The sequence below is a fragment of the Aquila chrysaetos genome, chromosome 4 (assembly GCF_900496995.4).
Source record: "Aquila chrysaetos chrysaetos chromosome 4, bAquChr1.4, whole genome shotgun sequence".
NCBI lineage: Eukaryota > Metazoa > Chordata > Aves > Accipitriformes > Accipitridae > Aquila > Aquila chrysaetos.
In genome coordinates, this window is record NC_044007.1 from 10542143 (window position 1) to 10557165 (window position 15023).

A 15023-nucleotide genomic window follows, 5' to 3' on the forward strand; every position below is an offset into this window, starting at 1 on the left:
AATTACAGTTTTGAGACACAATGAGAGAGACCTGGCCTCACAGCAGCATTAGCATCTCTGTGAGAGGCGTGAACAGTGCGGTGCGGTGGGACAGAGTGAACCCTCCAGCAGCACGAACAAATGCTGACGTACTTGTCCCCCTAAGGCTGCCGCCCTCCTGGCAGCTTTGCCTCTTCTACCACTGAACAAAAGTCTGTGCATGTTGCAGGGTTGCATCTGCTGAGAAGGCGAGGTGTGGGAAACCTGGCTGCCGGCTGTGTGCATTCATCTTTCACCCCGCGGCGTGGTGCGCACACCGCCAGTTGTGGCAGAGGAACAGGTTGGGGACAGGTAGTGCAGGGCCATGATGGACTGCTGCAAGGACAGGGCACTCATTTTTGTCCTCCTGAGTTATTTAGGCAATGCTGATGTCCAGAGGAGCTCCTCTGCTTCCTCTGCCAACCTGAACTTTGCCTTAGCTGATGAGAAATCCTTTACTCTGTGAGCTTAGCAATCCCACCTTTTACTGATTTATGCATGAGAGGTGTCTGTCCCTTTCCACTGACTGCAGAGGGGATCTGTAAGGGCATGGAAAGACACTGAAGAACTCAGGGTCCTGAGAAAATGAGTAACCAAAGCTTTGCAGACATGAAAAGGAAAATCTTAACTCCTAGGAGTTCAATGAGAGAATTAGGTGATCTAGAACGTGATGTATAATGATCTCATACCTCATCAAATAAAGCTGAACTGGGATCAGCTGAGATAACTCAATTTTCTGTGTTCCCAGTTTTCCTTAAGCAAAAGCAAGTACAATGCCTGACAAAGCAGAAATCTCTACTGGGATGGATGCTAACATTTTGATTAAGCTTTGATTTGAGAAGTGACCTGACAACTGGCAAACTACACCTTTGCTTTCAAAAATACCCTCTGCAGGTTATATATATATCTATCTATGGATATAATTTTTTTTTGAGCCAGGGTAGGAAAACCCTAGAAAACCACCAAAGCACATGCTTAATTTTCACAAAGTGTGAGACCATGGAAAAGATCCATGCCTCTTTCTTGTGGGTTAACCACTAAGTCTGGCAGCTCCTTTTGGGACTCACATAGCAGCTTGGTTTTGTAATTATTTATAGAACATTAATTTTCAGTCAGGAAAGAACTAATTGTTTACTATTAGCATAACACTCAATTTGAAATAATTAAGGAGAACTCTGTTTTGCACTAATCTTAATCTAAGTCTGAAATGTATCCCCAAAGTCCATTAAAAACAAAGCAAAACCCACTGTTAATTAGCGATTTACTCCGTTACAATAGCTGGGAGTTTTAACAAGTTCAACCAAGGACTATACAACATTATAAAATAAATCTCCTGGTTTGTCACATTTGAAAGTTACTAATAAAGAGGGTAATTCAGCATTATAAAAGTGCTTACTTTGTCTGGGGAGGCCTCACAGTATGTCAGAATTATATAATTCACATGACGGTGGATCAGAAGAGAGATATAAATTGTTTGGTTGGGGAAATTAACTGAGGATTGATTCTCCCTGTTTTAATTTAACATCAGAATGCTAGAAAACTCCTAAAAGCAGATGGGCTATTGATCCAACAAGAGGATAATCAGTGCATCAAAACAGGGGGAGGACAAGAAATGGGAACTCTTGAGGCTCTTCAGTGATTGCTGCCTTAGACAGCGAGGTCTTATTCACAGCGAGTGAGTGGAGGGAGAGGGAGCAGGGGGAGGAGAGTCTGCTTTGGAACAAACCCTTACTCGTGTAAGTGAAGCTGAAAAAATACATCTACCAGGGGAGGAAATGTAAAATCGAAGAGGGAAGATCTTAAATTGTAAGAAGATGGGGGAACGAAAGACCTCACAATCACTCACTGAGGACACACAATCCATCAACGTCCATCCTGTCTGCAGGGTATTAATTGTCATGTTCATGAAAGGAACTTGAGAGTCCTGAGGGGATGGGCTCGCAAAAAACTGAGGGTCTTCTGCTACGTGAGGTCCAAGCCCTGGCACGAGCTTCCATGACTATTTATTTCTCTGTGAAGTTTCTGAAGGAATGGAAATAATTAATGAGCTGGTTGTGTCTCTTTGGCTCTGAGAGCAGAGCATTTCTGTGTCCATGTTAACCACACATAAATGATGCTGTCTAATGGGAGCCTGCATTACAGCCAGAGTCAGGACGGTCTGACTCCTGGCATGGCAGACAGTTATGTGCAGTGTCCTAAAAGCAGCACGGGAGCACCACTGAAGAGGAGAATAGGGAGGAGAGGAATAAAATTCTCATGTTCAGCCAGCAGTAGTTAACAGATCCTGGAAGGAATCCAGGCAGACTTAAAGCAATATTTATGTTTCCTTGATCTTGGTTGCCTTCCTGACACAGCTTCTCTCTGGCAAAATTTGGATGACCCAGAAGTGGCTCTGTCTTGTGCACACCCTTGTAACCCTGTAGTCCTAATACAGCATTTGAGAAACAGTTAGGTAAAGCTGCACCCCTTTGCCAGATGGTGCACCCTACTCTGGGGTGTCTGTGCTATGGGAGTGTGGTCTGTTGTATGATGCACCAGAATGAGACTGGTCTATGAACCATAGACTTCCTCAGTGACTCTAAGCAAACCACTGTCTCTTTCTGCCTACTTATGTAAAAACAGGATGATAATTGCTTTCCCTTTAACCCTCATGTGGCTGTTTTAGTTATAAGTCTGTCTAGGAAGATATGCTCTCTCCTTGCATAGAACACCTCACACAAGAAAGTTTGTTGTCATTTAGTTGTCTCTCAAGTGGGGAGTTAGCTCCATTTCACACATCGCTGGGTATTCTGCAGGTCATGGTCTGCTGAAGGTCCTGTGTCATACCTGACAGCCCCCTGTGGACATCCTGGATGCCTTAGGGCACCTCACCTTGCAGCGACTCATGGCCTGTTTGCCAGTGGTGGAACCAGAAACAGTCATTAGTTCACTTGTTTGTGTTCCTAAACAGTTCTGAGGCACAATTCTGACAAAGCAATACCATCAGGAACTAACTGACATTTAACCCTTTTTTTTATTACATTGAACTTATTCCAAAGTATTTACTGACTTGTTGATGCTTTTCTACGGCTTCCACTAGGTTCCAGTGACTCCCAAAGTTTTGCTCATCCATGGGCTTTCTTTTAATAGTGATGGATTCATATGCCCTGGCATTGGTGTAAGCTACTTCTCACCACAATACTCTTGGAATGGATGCAATGGCTTACACTCAGCACATCAATATTAGGAAGGCTGCAGAATATTTTCAGTCCTTTTGGATTCAGGAGCATCCCAACCCCTATGCGACAGTAATTGTGCTATTGGCATCGGCTCTTCCTCTCCTCCCATCGGACACCCAGAGGAGGAACCATCATCATACACATGACTAAGGTCTCTGTGGACCACCAGCAAGTGCTCTTTTGACCACAAAATTCTGTGTTGGAGCTGGGCAGCCATAAACTAAGTACAATTTGTCCTGATTTTGATATTCTGAATCAGTTGCTCTGATATTGCTAGTTCAGAAATGGCTATGTAAAGAACAAGTGGGCAGGATTGGAGATATTCCCTGTAATTCTGAGGTTTGCCCCTATCTGGGGCCGTTCAGTTTGTGGTATCAGTCATAAGAGGAAGCGATTTCATATCACAGGGACTCTGGAAAGAGCAAGCAAAATCTGCTGCCTTCCATGGGCTCAAGCTAAATGCTTCTGCCTGAGAGACACCAAATAGCTCTCTACTATTTTGCTCTTTAAACAGCAAGAGTACAGTTGGTTGTGTTGAAACCAAAATACTGTGCTTGCTGAAGCCTTGTGGACTTGGGTCTACAAGCAAGCCATAGGCAGAGGGGATGTTTAGGGGTTCACAGAGGAGTGGAAAAGATTTTTTGCTTCATCATTTTTTTCTGTAAAAATCTCATAATGTTATGGTGGTTTTAGAAGTTTCAGACGTTTTGTGACAAACTGAAATTGTATTTATACTTACATTAAAAGTTCCAGTTTCAGAGTTTGCAGGGAAAATTTGAGTATTAACAGAAGCTGAAGCACCTGAAAGCAGAAAAAATCCATACCCTGAACCCCCAATGCTTAAGAAAAAATCTTTAGATTTTAACAGGATTTAGAATTGTATTAGCTTTGAAGTAAGTTGATAATGCCATGAGGTAGTAGGCAGAATGTAAACCTCTTCCTTCTGCTGGTCACTGCTAGCTAACTCAGCAGCTTGCCAATCAATCAGCATTGGTTTCTTACACGACAGACTCTTCCCTTTCATCATGTTGACAACCTGGGTGCTTATCTTCACTCTGAAACCTCCACTAGCTGGCAGGGAGATGGTCTTTGGAGTATGGCACTGAAATATTTATTGTCCAAAGTGATTAAGGGGGAAGGTAGATGTTGCTACTTTCATTTAAAAGGTAGTGAAGCCAAAGGACACTGAAAAAGTAACCAGTGGCAGAGACAGGGTTCAAAACCATGTTGCACACGTTCTCCTGCCCACTGATTGTTGCATTTAAATGTCCCTGCCACAACTAGTTGTTCTGAAGTTTAATTTTCAATTGTTTTAGTTGTCAATAGAAGATGTTTGAAGAAGTTGAAACTGCAATGATGATTTTAAATTAAAGGGCTTTTTTTTTGAGTGAAAAAAAGGAGCTTGTGTTAATAATTATGTGTATTATAATGGTACCCTCAGGCTCCATGCAAAAGCCGCCTTTGCCAGGGAAGAATTCAAGATCCTGCAGGGTGTTAATCCAAGCAGACTAGACAGACAAAGAAATTGTTACCCCCTATGTATCAATGGAGATCTGAGGGATTAAAGCTGAGTTTCAGAGACCCAGGTATGACCTTGAAGGAACTAAACCCAAATCATCTAAAACCCTGTTCAGTGCTATCAGATACTAATATTATTCCTTTTTATTAATAATCTGAAAACAAACAAAGAAACAAAAATAATCACTGCACAACTGGTCAAAACCAGTGAAAGAGCCACTTACGGAAGCATGATGATACTGTATCAAGCACTTTGGTTCATTCCTCAGCATAAACCCCAGGGAACTGCTGTTGCCTCATTTATGAAACTGAGGAGTTGACTATTATGAGTGAGTATGAGAGATGTGAGCAGCACATTTAATAGCGAGAGGTAAAATCTTTTCATAGACCAGCTGAGACAGCTAGAAAAAGCAGACAGTATTTTAGGCAGTCAATCCCTTCCACTGGTCAGCTTGTCATAATTAGATGATAATGGGATTGCTAAGTATTCTTTAATGGCTTTTAAAACATCACAAGTCATTCCCTCCCAGCTAAGCAGTTTGTTTCCAGCAATTATGTAGGCTTTGTTTTCAAGCGGTAACACAATCCCAGTGCAAGAGACTCCCTGAATACAAAACCTGGCACTGTGGCAATGAGCACTTGTGGGTTTGCACAGGCTCGTTGGTGTGAACTGAAGATTGAAACTCTTTGGCTTTACATTCCTGGACCACAAAAAAAAAAAAAAAAAAAAAAAATTCTGCTTCTCTTGAGTCTATTTATATGGCCCAGTGCAGTACTGGCTCTATGTGAGCTGGTTCCTGTGGTGGTATCATCAGTTTAGCATAATATCCACTGGAGCAAATTAGCCTATCAAGGAAAGCACATCAGCTGGGAAAAGATGGTCTGAGTGTGACTGCACTGTTTCTGATTCAGCACTGATTTGGCTGTCTCCTCCCAGCTCTGCATAGTGCCTGGGGGATGAACATCCCCTCTGAGGATCAAAGTTGTCTCAGGGCCCTGAAGGCTGCCCCAGCAGGTCACATCAAACCCTCCTGAGAAAGAGCCTATTTCTCTTCTTAGGCTGGCATTATCACTAGAGGGGCACAAGAGAGAGCTGCAGGTACAAAGCTCAACTATATTACAGGCAAGCGGACCCTAAAACTTTCTACAGAGGCAGAACAAGCTGCCTCTTCATCAAGTTATGTACATGGATATTTTTGGTCCTGGAGCCACCCTAGGTCTTCTTACACAGTACTGCATGGAGGAACAGATAAGTGTATGGATAAGGTAACTACAGGTGACTTACTGCACGCTGTTCAAAGAAGAGCATTTTCTCTGGTGGATAATTGACGTTGAACATTTCCTTCTTCTTGGCCCACCTAAATCATAGTGTATGAACCTTCTGATTGAAGGACAAAGTGAGCCCTACGTTACACAGTAACAGGAGGAAAGGTTTATGATGGTGAAATCTCTTGGTTCAAAGTCTCAGTGCAAAGTATCCTAGACCTGACTCAGCACCTGAACTTCAGAAAGGTTCATTGGAAAATTTGTTCATTTTCATTGGAAAAAGTTATTCACATGAATAAAAGTTGTAGGTGTGCTCAAACACAGGAGGCTTCTTAAATGTCTCACTGAGGAAGGAATAGCTAAATTCCTTTAAATAATAATTGAAAGTTTGATGGTTATTGCTGTTAATATTTTTTTTTTTATAATTTTGGCACATTATGTCAAATTTGGAAGGGACTAGGACACATTTGAAAAAGCATAAGAACTCTGACAGCAAAGATCCTGAGTTTTGTATGCACCTCAGGAAGAAAATTAAAAATTTCCAGGTAAAAAGCTGACTGCATGTCTGTGGGATTCTTGCAACGGTTGTTTTAGGGAGTAAGAGCCTCCTAAAACTTACCTCCTTTGCTATCTGCTAGCCTGTCTATGCTATTGCCTTGTGAAAAGAGGCTGCTGGGCAACCAGAAAGAGAAAGGAGAAGAGAAGGTCAGGATCTTCCACTGTTATAAATTACTTTTTCAGCAGATAAAACTACAGAGGATTATGGCAGCCAAAATGGTAGCTCCTGGTGTCTGGTGGTTTTTGAATGCACTACCCACTATGCATGAGTTAGCAAGTAATTTCCCAGTTTATTGTGTTCAGCTCTTCAGTGTTCAGTGGCTTATGGAAATTTATGTGACATGTTCACAAAGGAAATAAAAATACTACAATTGGCTTAATGCATCTAACATATAAAGTTTATAGCAGTTCTTTCAGTAAGTAAAAGTATGAGTTTATTGGCCAATACTGAAGTAAGAAACTGAGTTTGATTGCTAAATCACCATGCATCATTCAGTCTGATTACTTTGAAGATGTCCTGATAAGTGCCACTGTAAAACAGTGTAGAGCATTTGTGGTGTGTTCATATCACAGGCCAGTGTTTTAACTGATACTGTAGTCAACTATTTAATTATACCTGTATCATCACCAAGTCTCAGGCTTCAAAAGAAAGCATCTTAATGAAAGTTGGATGGAAACCAGTCCATCTACAGAAAACTTTGGTTTCCAAATAACAGCATGGCTTGTTAAAAAGCCATTCTGGTCAGCTCTGTTTGTGCTTTTGGGCAGTTATTTGTAGTTCCAAACCAAGACTGCTTTAGTGCAAGCGAGCTATCAAATCTTACTCTACCCATGGGACAGGAGTTACCACTTATGACTAAGGATTTTCAGCACCAGCCTTCACCCAGCTGTGGACTGTGTCACACTTCCAGAGGTGAAGAACACCATGAGTGAGGAGCATAGGGCTGGGGGTCTATATTAATCCCAGTTTGGTTCAAATTGATGACCTCACCAGAAAAAAGACAAAACAAAAAAACTGAATGCAGACTGTAAGATCAACACATTTCAATACATCCTTAGGGCTTTGGAAAAGCATATTGCTTTTAAAGGACAAACACACTAATGGAATTCCTGTTCCTTCATTCTCCTTTACAGGGCAAGCCCAAAACTAAGAGTTTTTTAACCATCCTCTTAAGGAAGGAATGCCTTGTGGGAGATGCTTGTTAAAATCTGGCAGTGTATCATTGAAATGCACCTTTACAAACAAAACCACAAACCTTATGATTGCTCCATGGTGTTTAACATGTAACAAGGAGTTCTGCTGCTATTGTAAAAATACCAGCTGACTTTTAACAGGACCATTAATTGATACTGTATCTTATTAGAACTCTTGTTTAAATGGCAGTAAAATGTTAAACATTCTTGAATATATTAATAAAGAAGGGCAATTAGACATGCTTGTTTCAGGAGTCTTGATAAATTAATAAATCTTGAGTTAATTACAGTGCTGGGCACTGAGATTTAGCTCTCAGAGGCTGTAATCAGTACATTTCAAAAATGACTCTTATCATGGTTAAGTACGTGTGTGCAACAATGGTTAACTGGTATAGTAAATCTGGCAGGAATAATTGTGAGGGATGACAACTTCATAATTTATTCTCTTAATTATCTATCATTAATTTTTTCAAAGTTTCAATGAGATCAAGTTAACACTGCAATCTGAACATCTCCAGAGGTGTGGGGTGAGGTTTGGCCACCTATTTTTCTTCAGATCCTTTGGTACCATTTGTTACCAGAGGATTTTGATCAGAACTAAGTCACATGAAATAATAGGTGACACTGTACATAAATCAAAGCCATTTCACACCTACCATTTTCATCTCATTCTGTCTCTGAGGTAGAAGAGCAAAGAGATTAGACTCATGGCTGAACATAGACCTGAAATGCTAACTGCTTTCTCAGTGGAATCACTTACTCTAGAACTGTATCAGCAAAACAGGAGGTGTTTGCTTAAATCTTGGTATATACATGGTGACTCACCTTTCATTTAGCACTGTTTTTAGTAAGTACATGTATTTTTACACATAAGGACTTTGATACAATACACCCTTGCTAACATTCTGCAAATCTTTGTGCTGCAGTTTTTATGCCTGTCTGCCTGAACACCTGGTCTGCTGTAATTGGTGACAATGTTCTAGTTGATTTTTAAAGGTGCTTATTGATTTAATCTGTAAATTTATGGGTATCCTATATCCAGTAGTAATGCTTAGTAGCCTTTCTACTTTTACAACTTTTCACTCTCTTTGAAATGTTGAGTTATTCTCTTGAACTTTGCCTGTACTGGCCAAGACCCAATGGGACTATTCTGCACAGTATAGGGTAACTAATGTGTGGATTATTTACTTTTCTATTTATCTGTTCAGTAACACCCCCCTCTCCCTCTGATCCCCATGAAATTCTCCAGAACTCATTGCTTTTCAGACCTTGGTTTCTAAGGTGGAATTTAAATAAAACTTGAGGGGAGAGAATACTGGCTCCAGCTGTAGGACACAAGAAGCCTGGACTCCATATTACTATTCCCCAAACTGAAAAGCAGGAGAAGTAATGTTTTGAAAAGATGTGTGTGGTTAGTAACACAACAGTTTCAGCAGTATACTTCTGACATGATGCAAACTGGAAATGACCCCATGCTGAGTACAGCTCAGAGTGTAAAATCTAATTTAAGAATGCTATTCTGCTGTGGTCATGCAATTTAAATCATACATGTTGCAGCATCTTTTCATACTAAGGATTATTTTTCTGACAGACAGAGCATGGATTTGAAGCTGAAGAACAGTACAAGGGGCAGAACATAAGCAGGAACCTTTCTTTTAAGACTGTGACAGGAACCAAAGACTTTTATTAACTTACTTAATGTAACTCAAGACTCGGTGAAAGCAGGTAAGCTGTATTCCTCAGGAATAAGCATGACAAAAATTGACCCACAAGCAATCACATGAAGATCACATTTTATTAATTCTGTTATTTACTAGGCAACTGGCATATAAATACAAAAGCTTAAGTGAGTCTTTACTTCAACCATTTACTAGGAAGATAAGACTCTTATATTAACTCTTATAATAGAAACCCTTATGAAAGGCAATCAAAAGAAAGGTTGAAAATCTAGTTTCAGTTTTTCCTAGGAAACTTTTCCATCAGTTCCTTTTAATGAGATAATTATTTGTGTTTGCATTCAATAAATCCAGTGGATACACACTATATTTTTTTCTTTTGGTAAAGAAAAGCTTTACTTAGGTATTTTTTTATTGATGCCTCCAAGCTGGCGATTCCTTTTGCTGGATTCCTGCAGTAACTGACATTCAAGTCTGATAATAAACTATTGGTCTGTGTTAGTTACTACTAAAGAAGGGCCAGTTATTTTTGAAGCCAGCAGAAAGATTTCAGCGGTCTCTCTCACTCTTTGAACACAATGACTTTACTTCAGTTTTACAACAGTCTCCCTGAACCCAGGGATCTGTCCCAAGAAGTTTACCTTTGAGAGGGATGGATGAAGAATGATGATTATGACTCTAAATTCTAATTGTTGTAGCCTAGCCTAGCAGAATGACAACAGTGTGGATAGCAACAGGGTCATTTCTGTAATGAGAAAGCCAGGGCTATTTGTATTGTGTGTTTTTTTATGATTAGAGAAGCAAATCTCAGCAATTTGTAAGGAAGTTAATTACTATATAAATGTGCTCAGATTTGCTCATCTGCAAAGCTGTGTGCCAGAAGATGTTTACCCAGGTCTTGCTTGGATTAATGGTGAGAGCCCAGGTGATCAGCGCAATGTTGGTGCAGTGCAGAGCTGTGGGAGGGAGCCCTGGACTCTCCCTGAGTGGGCAGCTGCGAGTGCGCTGGGCAATACTGCCTCATGCAGAGATGTTAGAGGTCAGTTTAAGTAGGCATCTTGTTTCTGTGAGCGATCACATCCCCTGTTCCCCTGACTTTCTAAAAGGTGGGATCAGGAAACCCTTGCCTCATTTTTGGGGCAGGATACCACCTACTCAGTGCTGTATTTGCTCTGTTTAAGGCAGGGAGTCCCCCTCCTGCTCCATTTATGATCTCTGTGTCTTGCTGGTTGTCTGGCTGGGGTGCTCAGCTGGTCTCTGCTGTCCTGGGCACAGAGACAACCCGATCCCTCAGGCTGAACAAATATGAGTTAGCCTGCAGTTCATCAGGCATCACCATGTTCTGCATCTACTTGTTTCTATCTGCTTGTGTGGATACCTGTTTAAACACTATTCCACAGGAAAAGTTAGAGTAGTGATGATGTAGGTTATTGTCCAACACACTGTATTTAAAAGCCACAGTCCCCTGTTGGAAGCAGACTTATGTGCCTCAACACCACCCACAAACCAATGGGTTGAGCCTCTGCATGGACTCATCCAGGCACCGTGGCAGCTTCCTCACTCCTAACCAAAGAAGTCTCCACAATGCTAGCACATAGCCAGTGTGGCTTATTTGTAAGGCTATGATGCATCTTCATCCATATTTATCAGAGGGTCTGGTGATCTGCAGTTGAGGAGAACAGAAACAATAAGTATCATAACTGTTCAGCTGAAGTGATACCAGCTGATGCCTCTCACAGATCATAGGACATAAATAAGTCCTATGAAGAGCAGCTGAGGGAACTGGGGTTGTTTAGTCTGGAGAAAAGGAGGCTGAGGGGAGACCTTATCGCTCTCTACAACTACCCGAAAGGAGGTTGTAGCGAGGTGGGTGTCAGTCTCCTTCTCCCAAGTAACAAGTGATAGGATGAGAGGAAACACCCTCAAGTTGCACCAGGGGAGGTTTAGATTGGATATTAGGAAAAATTTCTTCACCAAAAGGGTTGTCAAGCATTGGAACAGGCTGCCCAGGAAAGTGGTTGAGTCACCATCCTTGGAGGTATTTAAAAGACCTGTAGATGTGGCACTTAGGGACATGGTTTAGTGGTGGACTTGGCAGTGCTAAGTTAACGTTTGGACTCGATGATCTTAAAGGTCTTTTCCAACCTAAATGATTCTATGATTCTACGATTCTGTGATCTTCTCCTTCCAATTAAAATGGGAAAGTGCAATCACCTCTGTCTTGTGAACTCAGGTTATCCCCAACAGAGTTAGGTTTTAGGTCCATCTCCAACGGCAGCATCAGCTCAGGGCTCTCCCACTCTGTCACTCTGGCCTGATCTGAGTTGTTTTACCCTTCTTTTCCCCACCCATTTCTATTAAAAAGGGAATTATCACTTTCAACCCAAATGCTGAATAACAGTGTCTTTAGCTGAAAAGTGGAGGAAGAAGAAAAGCTGTCTTCAATACCCAATGCCAGAATTACCTGCTTTCAGAGGTGAAGTTTCTCTGACTAGCTCATCATACCACATTCCTCTTGGAATTAAATTAGCAATTCATTTTAGAACAGAAAGGATTGAGCACTGATTTTCTTTAAAGACTGTATTCCTTTGTACAACATCACTTCCCTTGTCTAATGCTTCCTTCGGCTTAACCACTGAGGTCATGGCTCTCTGGGACAGTTTTCCAAAGCTATGACAATATCTTTTCTAGCTGTATGCCTGATTTCCATGTCAGATTAGACAACTCCTTATTTCAGATGAACCATCCTGCTGATAACAGAACAGAAGTGGTGAAACATCACTAAATGTATGAGAAAAAAAGAGGTCACAAGAGTTCATACTTTAGAACTTTTCTTCACCTCACTTGGCTGCGGCCTCAAAACTGATCTCATTTATTTTCTGTCTTAGAACGTAGCTTTTAAAGTGAGATGATTGCCCAAGAAATTTTCTGCTTGCTTGGGAAATATTCCCAGGGAAGCGGCCCCTTCTTGCAGTCAAAGTTAATGTAAAAATGGACCTGAAGTGGTGCTTTTTATGTTATAGCCAAGGGAATAGGATGTGGTCAACAGAGACAGTGCTGTCCTGAGCACTCACTGCTATCAGTCCTCCAGACTGTGCTGGAGTGATGGTGCCAAAGTAAAGGTTAAAATTAAGAGCTTCAGAAACAAGATTAGTTCATTAAGGGGGCTCCATTTCCGAGGCACTGGGAAAGAATTGGAAAAGGAAGATGATGAAGGATGCGCATGAGGGAGCCACATAACCAGGAAAAGGACTCGCTGCTGCCTGCAGTGAGACCTGCATGGCTGCAGATCTACGGTGGGCCTATGCTACGTGTGTATGGTGCCCACGTGCCACATCTGGGGTTTGGGATGAAATCTGTGCAAGCCTCTTTGACCCCCACATCCTCTCACCCTGATTACTAGAGCAAGGACACAAAAGTGTCGGGGACACACTGATCTGAGTGGTGGTTTCTTCAGCCGTTGTGTGTTGCTCTGTCATGCTGCTCCGTGATGTTGAACTTGGACGCTGGCAGAAGCAGAACTGTCACACTGCTGGGCACAGAGTTCCCTTGCCTGGCTCTGAAGGGCAGTGCCAAACTGCCATCACAGCTTCCCCTCCTACATGTGACACATGGCATACACAGTGCCAGATGGAGCTGAAAGGAGATTTTTCTTTATAAAGTCTCAGTAAATCTGCCCTCTAGGAGCTGTGTGCATCCATTTTGGAGTCTGCAAGGGAGAATGCAAACCATGCCCTGCGGTCAGAGTTCCCTCAGGTTCTGCAGATGTGCCACATCTGGCTGTCAGGCTGACATACGGGACACTCACATATGTGTATGACTGGTTGCAAGTGTCTTCTGCAGGTATTTTCTTAAGTAACCAGCGTAGCTGTGAATAGGGCTGAGAAGCTTAGTGCCGCAATGAAAGAAAGTGAAGCAAACCTACTTACTACATTTGCAGCAGTGTAGCAGAGGCATTTCTTTCATCTGAGAGAGCTCCCATGGGACTAGTATGAATTCATCAACTTTTAAAAATTGGACTCAGTTTTGGACCAGTGCAGTTTTGGAAGTGTAAGTTTTGCTGGGCATACAGTCCAGACTCCTAGGAAGATGAGCAATAAGCCCTAATAGTTGCATCCTCTTAGGAAAACTAGGTGCCAACTAGGGAAGCTTTCTCCATTAAATAATGAAGCTGACAGTTACAGCATGCTGTTGTAGACAGTAATGTACCTGTTGAAGCAAAGCCAAACTTAAACTTGGTGGAAGCTGGTGTCTCCCATACATTAGGGGACTTGTACTCACTTACACAGGGTCACACTGGTCCTGCCTAGAAACAACTTTAGAATTCCACAGTCATCACATATAATTGCAACAAATGAATTCACTGATGTCCCTAAAACCACAATGGACACTGGCAAAACAAACAGACAGATGTTTGATGTAATAAAAGTTAAGCTGCCTCTTGTCATCTCTCTGTCTGTGAAAGGTTTCTTACTCCATATTCTGTGGGAGAGCCATTCGAGGTCTCCGCTTAAAACCAGACTGAAATGTAATCTCTACCCTAGATAGCCATCAGCAGGAAGGTCTCCAGACAAATTAACTAGGTTAAAAAAGGAGAACATTCACCTTAAAATCAAATTCACCATACACTCTTGGTCCTGCCAACAAGCTGGTCGGTTTGAAACAGTAGCCAGGAGCAGGAGAATCTAGATTTATTTCAAGACATCTGGAGTTATTTGTCCTTTTCTTTGGGTTATGTTTCAGAATTCACAGCCACCGAAATTCAGGCTTATGCACATGGTACATGTAAGCTGTTTTGTACCACACATGGAGAACGAGGACCAATCCCATGCACAGCCACTATACCTTCCTGCAAAAGTCTGCAAACATAGGGCTGTTACCAACAGCTTTATTTCTCATTTTATACCACCTAAATATTGCCTACTACTCCTTAGAGCTGGATTTCACCTCAGATCAGGGCACTGCCATCTTTAGCTCTATGGTAGCCAGGCAGCAAACAAAAAAAGTGTTGATGATTTTCTATGATGCAGGTGATAATAGTTACCTAGGTATTTAGATTAATACTAACTCATCGATACTTATGCACAAACAATTTGATGCGATTAAATATATGAAGAAAAACACAGTTCTTGAATTCAATGATTTTCTTTTCCTTTGAAAAATGGCCAGCTAAGCATTCAGAAACAGAGTTGTTTAAAATTATGTGTCAGCCCTGGTGTGCTGAGAAGTATGAAGCAATGACATCTGCAGGGCCATGTCCACTTCCTTTCCTGGATGACCAAGCTGTAAAATATGAGGCTTCAACCTGTGGGGCAAAAAAAAAAATTAACCCAAAGTTTAGAACGGAGCGAGGATGGACACAGAGAGCTGCATTTTTAATATCTCATTATTTCAAGCTGCATAGATCTAGGATTTTGATTCAAGGCCACTGCTGGTTTCATTGCTATTGAAAAGCAGTCAGGCTTTGAGTGTAAGCATCTATTTACAAGATATTGTAATAATGTTATCAATATTCATACTGAGAATTTATAACTAGTTTCACAAGTTTCCAAATCTTTAAGAGTTATTTACTTTC